Source organism: Tursiops truncatus, chromosome 1 (assembly GCF_011762595.2).
Source record: "Tursiops truncatus isolate mTurTru1 chromosome 1, mTurTru1.mat.Y, whole genome shotgun sequence".
NCBI lineage: Eukaryota > Metazoa > Chordata > Mammalia > Artiodactyla > Delphinidae > Tursiops > Tursiops truncatus.
In genome coordinates, this window is record NC_047034.1 from 95,365,865 (window position 1) to 95,380,798 (window position 14,934).

The following is a 14,934-nucleotide window of genomic DNA, read 5'->3' on the forward strand; positions in this document are numbered from 1 at the left end:
GTTCTTAAATTTTTTCAGAGAATTGCTATAACACCCTTTCTTTTTAGATTAGCAAACTGGACAAAACTTAGAAATAATTGTGCTGTGTAACTTATCTTCAAAGCAGTCAATCCAGAAAGACCACTGTGAAGGTCCACTGGACAAAAGTTTCAAAACCATAAATGAGATGTTTGTGTTGGAAGAGATCTGAAAATCATCTAGTCCTGTGGTTCTCAACCACAGAGCAGTGATCAGGTGTAAGAGCTGTTCTTTGGAAATTATTTATTTTTAAAAAATAGATTAGATTGCAGATAACTCCTATGACGGTCATCAGGCTTACTCACTTGCATTCTGAAATGCTTTCCTGACTGGGAGTAAAGAGGTGGAGTTAAACAGCAAGTTTCCTGTGAATTGCTCATAACCCACAGTCTATCTTATCTGCTACATGGTTAGTAAGATAACAGACATTCTGTTAATTATTATTGTTGCTGCAGTTAGGAAAAAAAGATTGCAATCTTTTTTTTTTAAGTTATTTATTTATTTTGGCTGAGTTGGGTCTCCGTCTCAGTTGTTGTATGTGGGTTTTCTCTAGTTGCAGCGAGCCGGGGCTACTCTTTGTTGCGGTGTGTGGGCTTCTCATTGAGGTGGCTTCTCTTGTTGCAGAGCATGGGCTCTAGGCACTCGGGCTTCAGTAGTTGCAGCACGTGGGCTCAGTAGTTGTGGCACATGGGCCTAGTTGCTCCACGGCATGTGGGATCTTCCCGGACCAGGGATCGAACCCATGTCCCCTGCATTGACAGGCGGATTCTTAACCATTGCACCACCAGGGAATTCCCAAGGCTGCAATCTTATTTGTTTTGCATCCTTGCAAAATATTCATGGGTTTCACCTAAATCTGGGTTTGTGAAAAAGAAAATCATCCATTCTATACTGTGGTGGAGAAAAATTTGAGTCCCTCTGATGAAGCCCAACCCCATCCGATGTAAATGCAGCAAACAGCGACCACCGGAATCACAGGGAGCAGAAGCTTGGCTGGGTCTGGAACTCAAATCCTGAGTGAGCTCTTTCCACTAATCTCTGGTGATACCAGAATATCTGCCTTTAGGGTTGGTTATACATTACAAATAAAATAATTTTGAATAGTTCCATTGAATATCAGCAAGGAAAAGGAACGCATGACTATTTTGAGGAAAAGGACATAAAATTAATTCTTTAAAGATCAGAGATACCAAGAAAGTAAAAGAGATAATAATAAATTTACAGAATGTAGCATTTGATTTATTGCAGAAAAAAGAGTAACATCTAAAATATTTCAAAAATAATATCTTGTAGGCATAATATATTCTTCCTCTGTGGCCCTTAACAAGTCTGTTATCTTATTCATTTTGACATTATCCTTGGGAGGAAGGCCCACTTTACAGAATGTAAACAGTAAAGAGAGTGTTTCGTGGTTTTACAAGATTATATATTTGGAGGCAGGATGGTACTGCAAATCCTGGTTCCACCCCTTTTTCTTTCTGAGCAACCCAAGGGAAGTTACTTTGCCTCTTTAGGCAAAGGTTTCCCCATCTATAAAATAGGATTAAAAATAACACCCACCTAACAGGATTGTCTCAAGGGTTACATAAGATCATGCAAATAGAGTTAACAACACATTTCATGGTAAACAGAAAATACTCAATAAATATCAGCTACTCCAGAGAGAAAGGGAGAGCATATGTGAACAGTGATTTGTGATCTGCTTCTATTGGATTCTTTGGTAAACTGATGAGACAGCATCCAAAATACACCAATCTTTTAAAATAATTTTTGGCCAATTATGTAAACCAGACTGTCTACAGTTTTGGATCATGAAGAGAGGAAGAATGGGGAAATTGAGTGACCCTATGTGAATTTGCCCTATTCTCCATTTTCTGTGTTGCTGGGGTGTATGCGTGTGTGTGTGTGTGTGTGTGTGTGAGTGTGTGTGTGTGGTGATCATTACTGGAAAACAGTCTTCTGGAATCTGAAACAGAAGGTCACAGTATCATCTTGAAGTCTCCCCATCACATAGTGTAACCTGGGGATGAGATTGAAATGGAGAGATTCAGAACACTGCCTCAACACTGGGCAAACGATGTTCTCTAATAGTGTGGTCCCAAGTGTGGTCCCCAGGCCAGCAGCAACAGCATCACCTGAAAACTTACTAGAAATAAAATTTTCAGACCTTACCCCAGATCTACTGAATCAGCAACTCTGGGGGTGGGGCCCAGCAATCTGTGTGATTGTGGTGCTGCTAAAGTATAAAAACCACTGTTCTCCAAAGAGTCCTCCCCAAGGAAATACCCTTTTCTTCCTAGGCTATTGAACAAAAGCGACCAGAAACATATTCCTATGGCCTAACCTACTTCTTAGCACAGAGCCTCCATATGTATCAATAGTTTTGTTCTGGAGAACATTAAGTCACAGATAGAAGTGTCAAGACGAAATTAACATTATTTTATGTACTTGATCCAAAAAGTTTAAAAATGAGGGCAATCAGAGACATAATATTCTAATTTCCTATTGTAGTTTGCTTTTTCCTCTAGGTTTAATAGCTTAACAACTTTTGAACTGGACAAGATCTTGGCATTTGTCTAGTCCAACTAAAGCCCAGAAGAGCCATCATGTGCTCAAGTACATGAGGTTGTTTACAGCAGAAAGCATAAAGACAACCCAGGCCTTTGGCCTAAAATTAGCTCACTGCTTTTCCAGTGAACTAATACACTGTGCTACTTTTTGAAAGATAAAAATGCCATAGAAATTGAGGGAACTTAAGAGAAATTTTTTCTGAAATTCTAATCTGGCCTATCCCTAAACCCAGTTTCCTAATGCTTTTACAGATTCTGTAAAAGACATCTGCTCAAGTGACGGGTGACATTGCTATTGTCCAAAAAGTCATAGAGGAAATTTTCCTAAAAATCATAGGGTTAGATGGTGGATGGATGGATAAAAACCATTGAGTAGGGGATCAAAATCTCTTAGGTAAAGAATTACAGTTTTTAAAACATCCTCCACTCCCCAAACACACACACTCCTGCGTCCCAGGAATCTCTAAGAGACGACTCCTCCTCTCTCTCCCCAAGTTGAGATTCAATCATTGCTCCTGAAGTAAGTCTCCATGGTGAATTCCAGGATGCATTCTTCCTCCCAAGAGGATTCTTTGATTTAGCATGAAGTTCAAAGCCCCTGTAAAAGATAGAAATGTCCATGTAAGAATGTCTGGAATGGCTGTATCAGGCTTTCTTGGGGACTGAGAACCTTGCGTTGATAAAAGAGGTATTGCAGTGTGGTCACTGGGGCTGCCATGTGACAGTATCAGAAGAATGTAGTAGCTTTGTGTGGAATAACATTAAAACAATGCCTACAAAATGACTAAGTCAGTTACAAAATGTAATTGTTCTAATACTCAGATTATTATCGTTAAGTATTTATAAAATATTTTCGAGGACTCTATCATAAGTCGGTTTTACTCTATTTTCTTTTCCCAGCAGATTTAAACCTGGTCTCCCTCCTCACAAGCCCATGGCATCAGGCTTTCCATATGTTTCACATACAAGGGGTACCAATTAAAAGCATTGTTACCCTTTTTTTGACAGATCTTCAGGAGTCAATCATCTTCCTAGAAATTCACATTAAGACCTTCGTTAGCAAGTTGTATGCACTTGATTTTGCCTAATTTTAATACAGAGGTACTATTTCTAGTACACCAGGAAACAGTTAAATGAGATCAGCTAGAATTGCCTTCAGCCAACAGGGAACTTGTATATCCCCCTTCACTAACCTTGCATTTGATTACACTATAATCACAAAAGAGGGAATGGTTAGATCGCCCACAGTAAATATAATACAACAAATCTAACCCACTTTCCAGTTTCAGGATAGGACAAGCTTGTGGAGACAATGTGACATGATGCTAAAAATAGAGAAGAACCTTGTAGTCAGAAGAGAAAGTTTCACTCTTTACTCACTGAGTAACGGTAGGCAGCTCAAAGTCTGAACTTTCCATCACCTGTTAAATGGAGATGGTAATGACAGTACCAGCTTTACATATAAGAAAAAGTGGCCACCAACACCCAAACTAGAGTGTTTTAAATATATTCTAGCCTTATCATCAGCAATTCTACCTTTGGAGTAGAATTATAGGGTCCAAAGAGATTCTTACACAGATCATTAAGGGTCACATACATGGACATTGACTTCAGCATCCTTTGGAGTGAGATAACTAGAGGTAATCTGGGTGCACATCACTGAGAGAATGCGTAGAGGAAGTTATTTGTCATTAGGTAAATGTATCATAGGGAAAATGTACACATTGTATGGTAGTTAGAAGCAAGGGACTAAATGTACACAGAGTACGTGGATGAATCTTAAATATACGGTCCTGAGGAAAATTTTAAAGTAAATAGAATTATAAAACATAAATTAAATGTAGACAAAAACATGTATTTTGAAAGAACATGTACAAACCAAAAGGTACAGAATGAATACATTATAATGGTTACCTGTGGGGAGGTGGAATGGGAATGAGCAATAGGAATAAAATGGAAGAAAATAAAAAATAACAGAGGAGTCTTGCTTTGACCAGTGATGATATTGTGCCATCAACTGAGGGCATCATTAACTCAATCCTCTGATGTCCAGACAGTGAAAAAAATATTATATAAATGGTATTTGTCAAGAAGATAATTGTTGCCTCCCCGCCAAACTCTTCATCTCTTTCTTTCAACTCTTCATTGAAGAATTTTCCTTCCTTTGATGCTCATTCATTAACCATAGTAATTCTTCCATTAGAAAAATTGATATGAATAACTTATTTATATATTGTTTTTTGTATCCCATTGTCTTATTCACTCTAATACTATTTTTTTTTTATTACTGGATAGAAAGAAAAGATTAAAATAAAAGGCTCTCCCTTTTATGGTGGAATTTAACACCAAGGTAAATGGGTGGACTCTTTGAGAGCATGGTGGATCCTCCACTGGTGCCAGATCACAGACATTAAATGTCATCAGAGACCTGTGACTGTAGATTGAAAATTTGAATAAGATCTCATATATAATCAAAAAACATCACAAATAGCTGATTATTCTCTTCTCTCTTTGAAAGTTGGCTTAAATTAGAAGTTTTCAGGTCAAAGTGGTCCCCCTACCATTCTTCCCCAACACACACATGGCTTATTCAGTGAATATGTCTACTTTAATCTACTAATACCTTTGCGATTTTGTGTGTGGAGTGATACAGGAGAAGTGAGGTACAGTTGAAAGACTTGAATAACTAGGACTTGGGGGTAACAAATAAAAGACTGATTAAGGTAAAACACAGTTTAATGGATGCACATCCAGCTTGTTGCCCAGCAAAATCTCTCTCATCAGTCACCCTCACACTGCCTAGTCATCTTGTTTACCCCCACTGAGGAAGTGAAGGAGTTACAGTGAGAGGCTCTCTTTTATGTATTAACAAAAGGGCAGGCGTTTGTAGGTGTAATGTGGAGGAGGTTTCTTATTCTGTGGATTATGTTTAACTTGTCACCTTGTCATCTTTCTTCTGTGTTTCTTATATTCCCGCTTTTACATCTTCACGTTGTAATTTTTTCTGAAATTCTAATCTGGCCTATCCCTATCCCTCCTTTTTCCATGAGACGTTAAGGGTCATCAAGTTTTCATAGCCATTGTCAAGACACTGTCATTTTTTCAGGAAAAGCACTCACTGCACTTGTCCCTTTCTACCTGGTAACTTCTTTATGATATTTAAAGTGTTGAAGACTCTTCTTGTTCTTTCCTCATTTTGATTACTCAGTGTCCCAGATCTTCTAAGGCAATGAAAGAGCATAATATCTGGCCTGCCCTCAAGAGATTTATCTTCCAAAATATCTTTCAAAAATAGTCTACAGTAAGAGCATTGACAAATAAGAGCCTTAGACATCTCTTGCTCTCTCTCTCTTGCTGTCTCTTTTTTTACTTGATTTAGGAGCATTTCTGTAATAATTATTTCACCAGCATGCTCTGTGACTTCCAAGAAACATCCAAATATTGAATAAAATAAAGAATTTTAAGACACCATTATTTACGGTATACTGACTTAAGTGGATGAATTTAATTTTAGTCATCTGTGGGAGTTTAAATTCTGTTATGATGTCCAAATAAGAATAAAATTCCATCTATATTATTTGCCTGGATTTCCTGTGGCCTGGTATTGTGGAGCACTGGAAAGTTTGACACAGAAATGTGTTGACCAGACTGGATGCTGCCAGTTGCTCTAACCAGTCATAAGCCATGGTTAGAAATTAAAGGCACAGCAAGGTTGATTATTTTCCCTCCTGGTTTCTAAGGAAATACTGCTAGAATTTATGGATCCAAAGGGAAGAATGGAGTAGATGAATGATATTTTGTAATAATAAGAGCAGGTGTTGGTCATGGTATAGCCTTCTCTTGTCGTCTTGAGGAGCAGTTCAGACAACCAGCTTTCCTTAAATGCATTTCTACTCTGGTGCCTGGACTGAAATATACAATGCACAACTCTTTAAAAATCCTATGATTCAAAGCATAATCTTCATTTTCTGTTTCCCCTCAGAATGATTTGTCAGAAAAGAAAAGAACTGTGTCAAACAAATCTCCAGAAAAGCAAAATAACATAACCAATAAAGTCAATCATTTCTTTGATCATTTTCTTTATATTATCTTAATAATTTCTTATAGGAAAATCCAAAATCTACATTTCAAATGTTCTTACAGCTGACATGGGAGCAAATACATGGTTTGCTAGCTTTTCCCCCACAAGCCTTGATGTCACCAAACACATGATGCGGAATAAGATAGGGCTGAAACATTAATGTGAGAACTGGGAGAAGGTCCAGTCAGAGGCAGCTGTGTTGAGTTAATGGAAATGATGCGGGAGGGGAAGTGGGAAAGCACCAGTCAAAGGTGGTAAGGAGCTGGGAAACATGGCTGAGAAATAAGCTGAGGGAGAGATTTGGACTTGTGCTCTTTTCTATCCATCCTCATTGCACTAGAAGGGCAATAAGGATGTTTGCTGTATTGCCACTGCAGGACAGAAAACCAGCCAGGTCAGTGCAATGTTAGCCAGAAACAACAGAGCAGTGCCAGAGGCCAGCTAGAGGGGAAGCGGGTAACAATATATGCAGAAAGAGCAGCAGCCCCTGAGAATTCCTTCTACCCTTTCCCTCCTCTTTCCATATGCTGACGTTGTGCTAGCTTTGCAATGTGTCAACCTAGCTAGTATGAACTACATTTCCAAGAATTCTTTTTCTCTGTATTTCCAGTTAAAGACTTTTGCACAATATTGGATAGTAGAAGTGACATAGCATTCAGATTGTTTTGGTTTGGTTTGGTTTTGGGGTGGTTTTTTTTGTTTGTTTTGTTTTTCCTCACAATGTCAGAGCAAGATAACCAGGAGTTTTTGAAGTTCATGAACATTGTCACCTTGCTGGCTTACTTCACGGACATGCAAATGATCCAGATTCTCTTAGAAACTCCTTCATGTTTTCTGATTCAAGAGCTAGATGTCTTGGGTCCACGATGAAGTGTTCCAACATCTCACTGCCGTGAGGTTGAAAGCAGTGAGAACTGACACAGGTTCCCATCCAGCACTGCAGGTTCCAACTCATGCTTATGAGCTCCAGTTTTTCCTTGCTGTCTCTGACTTTATATCCACGTTTCCTTTCTGACTGACTTCTCTACAGACTTCAAACTCCAGCATCAGAAATGAAGACAACAGCCCAGCAGAGACTGTTTAACCAGCTCTTTCCACTGTGTAGGCTTGAATCACCATAACAAATCCATTAATATAGTGAAATAAATGTATTTCCTTCAAGTGATTCTCCCTAGACTATACAGAGATCCAGTAGGTTACAAGCAAAGCAAAAAGCTTTCAGAAAGAACAGTCCCCTAGGTGAAGGCATGACAAAATTTGTCAAGGAACAGGGTCAACTGTGGAGAAGAGGAATGGCAAGGGGGTCATGAAAGAGTCTTGCTCCCCTACTGGGATGACTTTCCCATTCTGCCCCTATTCCTGAAACTTACCACAAGGATCACAGTTAGCCTGGAATTTAACATTTTCATGAAAGCCAGTTGATACTCCCAGAGGACTATGAGCTCACAGGCACACTAACAAGACATCTGATACCAGGATTAAAAAACAAACGGAAAAACTTATACCTGAAAAATAAGGCTTAATTAACCAGAGAGGTAAATTATTTAAATTAAACATTATAATTGTCTTCAAAAAGATGAGGGAGATATTATTAACATAAAGAAAGAACTAGCAGTTATAGAGTATAACCAAGTGGAAATACTGTAGCAGAAATATAAAATTTGAAATAAAGAACTCAATATATGGTATAATAGAAGAATAAATACAGTTGAAGAACAAGTTAGTGAGCTGAAAGGTGAGAATGAAGAAATCTATGAAAGCACTAGGAAGAAAGTTGTGGAAAATATAAAGGAAGATTTAATAAGAGATGTGAAGAACAGAATTAGGAGAGTCAACATTTATATGAGAGTCACAGAAAAAGGGAGAAAAACAATAAAAAGTAAAGGTCTACTTGAAAGAATGAAGACCAATTATTTCCCAGAATTAGAGAAAGATGTAAGACCTTGGAATGAAAGGGCTCATAAATTATAAAATGGCATAACGAAGAAAAGAACTGTACTTATACATCTTATAATAAAATGTTAAAAATTAAAAGACAGAAAAAAATTCTAAAATGCTGCTGGAACAAACTGCAGATCACCTATAAAGAAGTAAATATAAAAGTAATATCAGATTTTGCAACAGTAACCTAAATGCAAGAAAACAATAGATATTGTTTTGAAAGAAAAGAACTTCATTTTTTTACTTTCACAGCCAACTAAGCTATTACTGAAATGTGACAGAAAAATTTCTTTGGGGGCATATAAGGTCTCAGAAGTTTACTGCACAAGAACTTTAAAAAAAAAAAAAACCTTTTGGAGAAAGTGCTTTAGCAAAACGAGCAAGAAACTCAGAAGGAAGCTATAAAATGCGTAGTGTTTTCAGTTAACCAGTACTGCATAACAAATCACCCCAAAGCTTAGTGGTTGAAAACAATAGCATTTCTTTTGCTCACTAGTCTGCAAACTAGGCAGGTCTCTGGGGACAGCTCTCTCTACCCACTTTAGCAGTGGCTCAAAGGTTGGTGTGGAGAATTATCTGAAGGTTCACTCACTCGTGTGACGGGCTCCTGGGCTGAAGAAGACTCAATCACCTGAAGAGTGGAATAGCTGGAACTGCTATCAGTATCTCAAATGTAGCGCTGACTCTCCACGTGATCTTTCCAGCACAGGGACTTCAAGGTAGCCAAATGTATAACATATTGACTCAGGACTCCCAAGGCATGTGCCTCAAGAGAAAAAGCCAAGTGGAAGTCATATTGCTTTTTGACCTAGCCTATTCCATCTTGTCGGTCAAGTACGAGTATGATATTTTACATTGTTTACACGCTAACAAGTTAGCCTGCCACATTTTTATGAATGCTGGCAGAAGGCACAAGACTCTTGGGTCAGAGACAAAGGATAGATCATTACTTGCAGTAATAGCAGTAGATGGAGAATAAGCATTTTCTTCCGCTAATGCCTGGAGCCCCAGTTCCACAGGGTGATGAACAGAGGGTCAAGTGACAACTCCTCATACACTGGGTTGCATTACAGAAGAGGAGCATTGAGCTTAGGAAATACAAATATATTTTACTGGACAGTAAACATGCTCATCCTTTGCTCTGGAGAGTGACACTATCTCTATTCCAAGACTTTAAGCAAATCTTTCCTTTGCTCTGGAGGGAGATAACTATTTTATCTTCTAAGTCAGTTTATTACAGAAATATCCTTCCAAAGTTAGTCTAGAACAAATGTGGTCAATATCTCTGCTTGGAAGACATGATGAAATGCAAGAAACTGACAGAGAATTGTCTCTCAGGAGTCTCATTTCTACTGCATTTTATTTGTTAGAAGGATAAATATTTACTAAGGGAGATTGAAGCACAAGGACTTCTGCTTCCAACAAAGATAGAGTAACAAGGACCAGATTCACTCTCTAGTCTGAAACCAAAAACTGGACAAAATATATGAAACAATGTTTTTCAAAACATTGGAATTAGACAATGACTGATGGTAATCCCTGAGAAAACAAACAACATAAACCCTATGATTGCTCCAGCTACTGACTTGAGAGAGTTTTCAGGCCTTGACATAGGGATAGGGATCACAAGCAGAGCTCAGAAAATTCCCTGAGACAGAGCTGAGTGTCCAGGGAGATCAAGGTGGTTAGAGTTCCCAGGGCAGAGTACAGGCGAGGAGAGAGCTGTATCCAGAGATGGAACCATTGGACTAATAAACTTACTAAAAGTTACTGCTATCTTAAAAAAAAAAAAAAAGAACTAAAAAACCAAAAGAACTCCAAGTCTCAAGCTCATTTATATCAACCCAGAACTAAAACTGCAGAAAATAACAATAGGCAAGAGCTAGAGGACAAAAGAGAAATTTTTTTCAAAAAAATGGAAATTAAAATGTGTTAAGATGATTGTCTGCTTGTATAGAAGGGAAATATGAAGGGTAATAAATTGACAGAAAAAAGTATGTGTAAGTAAGCCATACAAAAAGAAAAATAGAGTATTATTTTTAATTGGCTAGATTATAATTTAATCTACCCAGAGGCAGGAGAAAATAGTTTTTAAGGAAAACAAGGTAATTAGAATATATAAAATGAGCTAGCAGAAATGTTTTAATATAAGAGTAATTAAAATAAGAATATATGGATAAATTTAGTGATCAAAAGAGGAGAGTTTTGGGCTTCCCTGGTGGCACAGTGGTTGAGAGTCCACCTGCCAATGCACGGGACACGGGCTCGTGCCCCGGTCTGGGAAGATCCCACATGCCGTGGAGCGGCTGGGCCCGTGAGCCATGGCCGCTGAGCCTGCGCTTCCGGAGCCTGTGCTCCACAACAGGAGAGGCCACAACAGTGAGAGGTCCGTGTACCGCAAAAAAAAAAAAAAAAAAAAAAAAAAAAGAGGAGAGTCTTAGTTTATGTTTGCAAAACCAAGACCAGGAGTAAGTAGTTTACAAGAATCACCCAATTATAAGAAAAGGATAAAGAGAGTTGAAACTAAAAGGAGAAAAGACAAATATGCACCAAAAGAAAGCCAGGATAAAAATTTTAATATCAAAATACACTTGAAAATAAAAACATCATAAGAGTTGAAGAGGGATGTTCTCTAATGCTAAAAAAAAATGCATAATCATCAAGAAGTCACAACTGGTAACTGGAAATACTAACTCACCTCTCTCAGAAAGTGATATGTGAAGCAGAAAATTTCTTGAGAATTAAAATTAATTAGCTATAATGAAAAGAGCATGGGACTTGATATCAATTCAAATTGATCTCATCTCTATTGGGTTCCAGTTTTCATCTCTATGTCCTAGCTTTGCTCCTTTCAACAAGTCACTTATCTTTGAATGTCAGTATCCTCCTCAACGATAGGATACACAATACCTAGCTGACCAACTGTGTGACTTGTTTGCCTCTCTGAGTGTCAATCTCCAATTTCTATGGTAGCTATTTAAAAGTACCTGCTACGCAAAACTCACCAGGTTGGTCAGCCTTAAATAAGAAAATGTATGTAAACTGTTTGGTGAAATGTGATGTCCTATATTTTATTATTGTTGTTCTTATCATTATAACAGCAATTTGCTCACTGTTTAGCTGTACTGATTTAAAAGTTAGAACATGTCAATGTAATAATATTATCATGTATGTTCACAGAATACATATATTTTCACACTATTTTTCACCACCCGAAGAGTTAGGTGTTGATATCTCCACTGTAAAGACAATGACACTAATTCAGAGAGTTCATGGAACTTGACAAGGACCATCTAGCTAGAAAACAAGAGCCTGTGTTGAACTCATATCATCTCGACACCACTGTTAAAATACATTATATTCACCAAGTAAAATACATGTAACAAATATTCCAATCAAACAGTGAAATGACACTCTAGAATGAGTACAGACTAGAAAAGGAGATGGCCTCTTAGCCCTTAATGAGCTGTGGAGGGCATAAGGAAGTCATTAGAGAAGCAGTCAGGTTTCATTGCACCTCAGAGCATGAGAGAAACTGCAATGTCATAAATGCAGTGAGACGTCTACTTCCCTGAGTCCTCAGCCAATGGTAGCCAAGAATGGCACGGACAGCTTGATACTGTCAACTATTCCACACAATGCTCTATTTCAGAGGAAATGTATGGGGATAGTTTCCTCTCCTACACATGGCGTTCCCTCAGAAATCACAAAATGAAACCAGATGCTGAAACAAAGGAATGGTCTTTCTTAGCAGGGGTGGAACCAGTTGAATGCCCTGGTCTCTGTTCTCTCATTTATCAACAGCATCCAGGAACCCACTGCCTTTCTAAGCAGGAAAGGCACTCCACGTGCAATGGAGCCAAGAGGATAAGAAGGGTCTCAGTGGTGCGGTTGTTTGGAAGACACCCAAGGCATCTGTCAAGCACCTTCTCTCAGTGTTAGTGAAAGGCAAGACTGGGTTAAAATTGTGAGGAAGCCACTGTAAGTCCTCTCCCCTCCCCCATCCCATGTTTCAGAATCTTCTTGCTGGGAAAGTCCCATTTCCCTTTCCACTTACTGGCCAGCTTTCTTCTGCTTCCTCATTGCTCTGGCTACAAAAATCTCATTTTAATCATTTACACCTGGGGTGAGAACAAAAGCTTTTGTTCTGGGGACCTTAGCTCTTCAAGCTCCATCTCCAGTTGTTGACTGAGAATCTCAGTCACCTTATTGAGGCAATTTTGAGGAGAAAGAGGAGGAGCTTTGGGTGAAAGAAGCTGAGGGTCCTTCCAGGCCTGTGAAATCTCAGAGCTGAGGTGTAGACTTCCTCCCAGGACTGCAGGGCAAAGGAGTGGGCAATTCCCTTTTCACCTGCCAGCTGTGAGATCCAAATCGCACCATTTACTAACTGAGAATTTTGAGGAAGGAAATTTTGTGGCTACCATGTCAGTGAGGTGGAAAAAATCCCATTAGGGGTAAGTGGGCTGTTTTACCAACCACAAAGAGGAAATTAAAATCTTTACCCACTGAAGCATGTAGCTCTGCTATTTTGGGACCAGGAGTGATTAAACCAGTATTAGGAGAAAAGCAAACACAAATTATGAGAGTTTCTAATTAAATAACACACTTCAACCTTAGACTTTCCAGCAGAAGGTAAGACTTGAGAATAAACGTGGTCCCATCTTTTTTACTTTTAACCATAAAAGTTATCCACATTATGAACTTCTCAAGGGAAACTAGTTAACCAGAGCCTAACCTGCTGGGGTATTATCAGAGCTGAACTGATTGAGGAAAGCAAATATCTAACTCCAGTCAGCTCTGTGTGGATGTAGGAAAATACTCACCTCCAGCCTGTTCTAGCCATTCTGTCCCACCTAAGGGGAGAGGGGGCAGGAAGTGAGAAACACTTCTGAAGTTCCCAGTCCAGAGGCACAGGCTCACTAAAAGACTGAGACCTAATCATAGGACTATAGAACACTTCCCCTCTCCCACACCTCACCACCACATTACTAAAGGCCTCTTGACAGCAGTTCCTTTCACCTGCATCATGTCTAGCTATCAAGATCCAGCAAGGACATGGAGCAACAGGAACTCTCATACATTACTGATGGGAATGCAAAATGGTACAGCCACTTTGGAAGACAGTTTGGTAGTTTCTTACAAAACTAAATACACTCTTACCATATGATGCAGCAATCATACTCCTTGGTATTTACCTAAATGAGTTGAAAACTTAGGTCCACACACAAGCCTGCCAAAGGATAGTCACAGTGAAACGGAACAGGACCCTATGGTCCTTGACCCCCATGTCCTCTGCCTGCCTTTCTTCTATGGAAAAACTTTAGCTAAAGAATAAGTTTAATCAAAGAAGTCAGAAAATGCAGAAACAAAGGAAAACAGTCCAACAAGACTAAATAATAATAGTTTAGTCGTTAAGCATAGTCAAGGACTTTTAGTTCCTTCTCAAGGGCTATAGATAATATTCTGAGCCATATCCTGTGAGCTGTCACATAGGTACTGAAACCCCTACCACGTAGAAAAATTAACTACATAATGACCAGACTGTAACCATGACATGAACTGCCACAATTGTAAGAACTGGCCTCAAAGAAATAGGAAAAAACTGACCCTGGAACTGAAGATTTACTGTACTTAAAACAATCAAGATGACACTGATCAGACCACCCCATGACCAATTTCAAGATGACTGTCAGAGCTGACTGTGCTGTTGCTACATGTAGCCCCCTCCCTCCGCCTATAAAAGCTCTTGCCCCCGATTGTCAGTTGGGAGGGAGTTGGCCTCTGGACAGGAGTCCGCCTTCCCCCACATTTGCCGGCATCCAAAATAAAGCAAACTTTCCTTTCCACAAATCTTGGCTCTTTATTGGCTTTTGAGCAGTGAGCAGCTGGACCCCCTCTCCACACACACTTTCAGTTACAATAGCAGCTTTATTTATAATTGCCAAAACTTGGAAGCAACCAAGATGTCCTTTAGTAGATGACTGGATAAATAAACTGGGATACACCCAGACAATGAATATTATTCAGCACTAAAAGGAAGTGAGGTATCAGGCTATGAAAAGACATGAAAGAAACTTAAATGTGTATTACTAAGTGAAAGAAGCTAATCTGAATAGGCTGCATACTGTATGATTCCAACTCTATGACATTCTGGAAAAGGCACAACTATGGAGACGATAACAAGATCAGTAGTTGCAAAGAGTAGGCACAGGGAAGGATGAAAAGACAGAGCACAGATGAATTTTAGGGAGCTAAAAATATGATTTTAAAAAGATGTATAAATGTTATCATACATTTGTCCAAATCCATTGAATGTCCAACACC

The 14,934-nt window shown here is 38.9% G+C and overlaps 1 long non-coding RNA gene across 6 annotated transcripts in view; it reads right to left on the reverse strand.

The window, feature by feature from the left end:
• Window positions 1-495: 495 nt before the first annotated feature.
• LOC141279687 (uncharacterized) overlaps window positions 496-14,934 on the reverse strand; it is a 118,994-nt gene continuing 104,555 nt past the window's right edge. For 4 of the 6 annotated variants that reach the window (XR_012334336.1, XR_012334333.1, XR_012334332.1 and 1 more), the window contains one exon: window positions 496-3,186. This is a non-coding gene — a long non-coding RNA (uncharacterized lncRNA). Of the gene's footprint in view, window positions 3,187-13,433; window positions 13,464-14,934 lie in introns of all 6 variants that reach the window. The other 2 variants (XR_012334335.1, XR_012334334.1) reach the window with 1 other exon arrangement.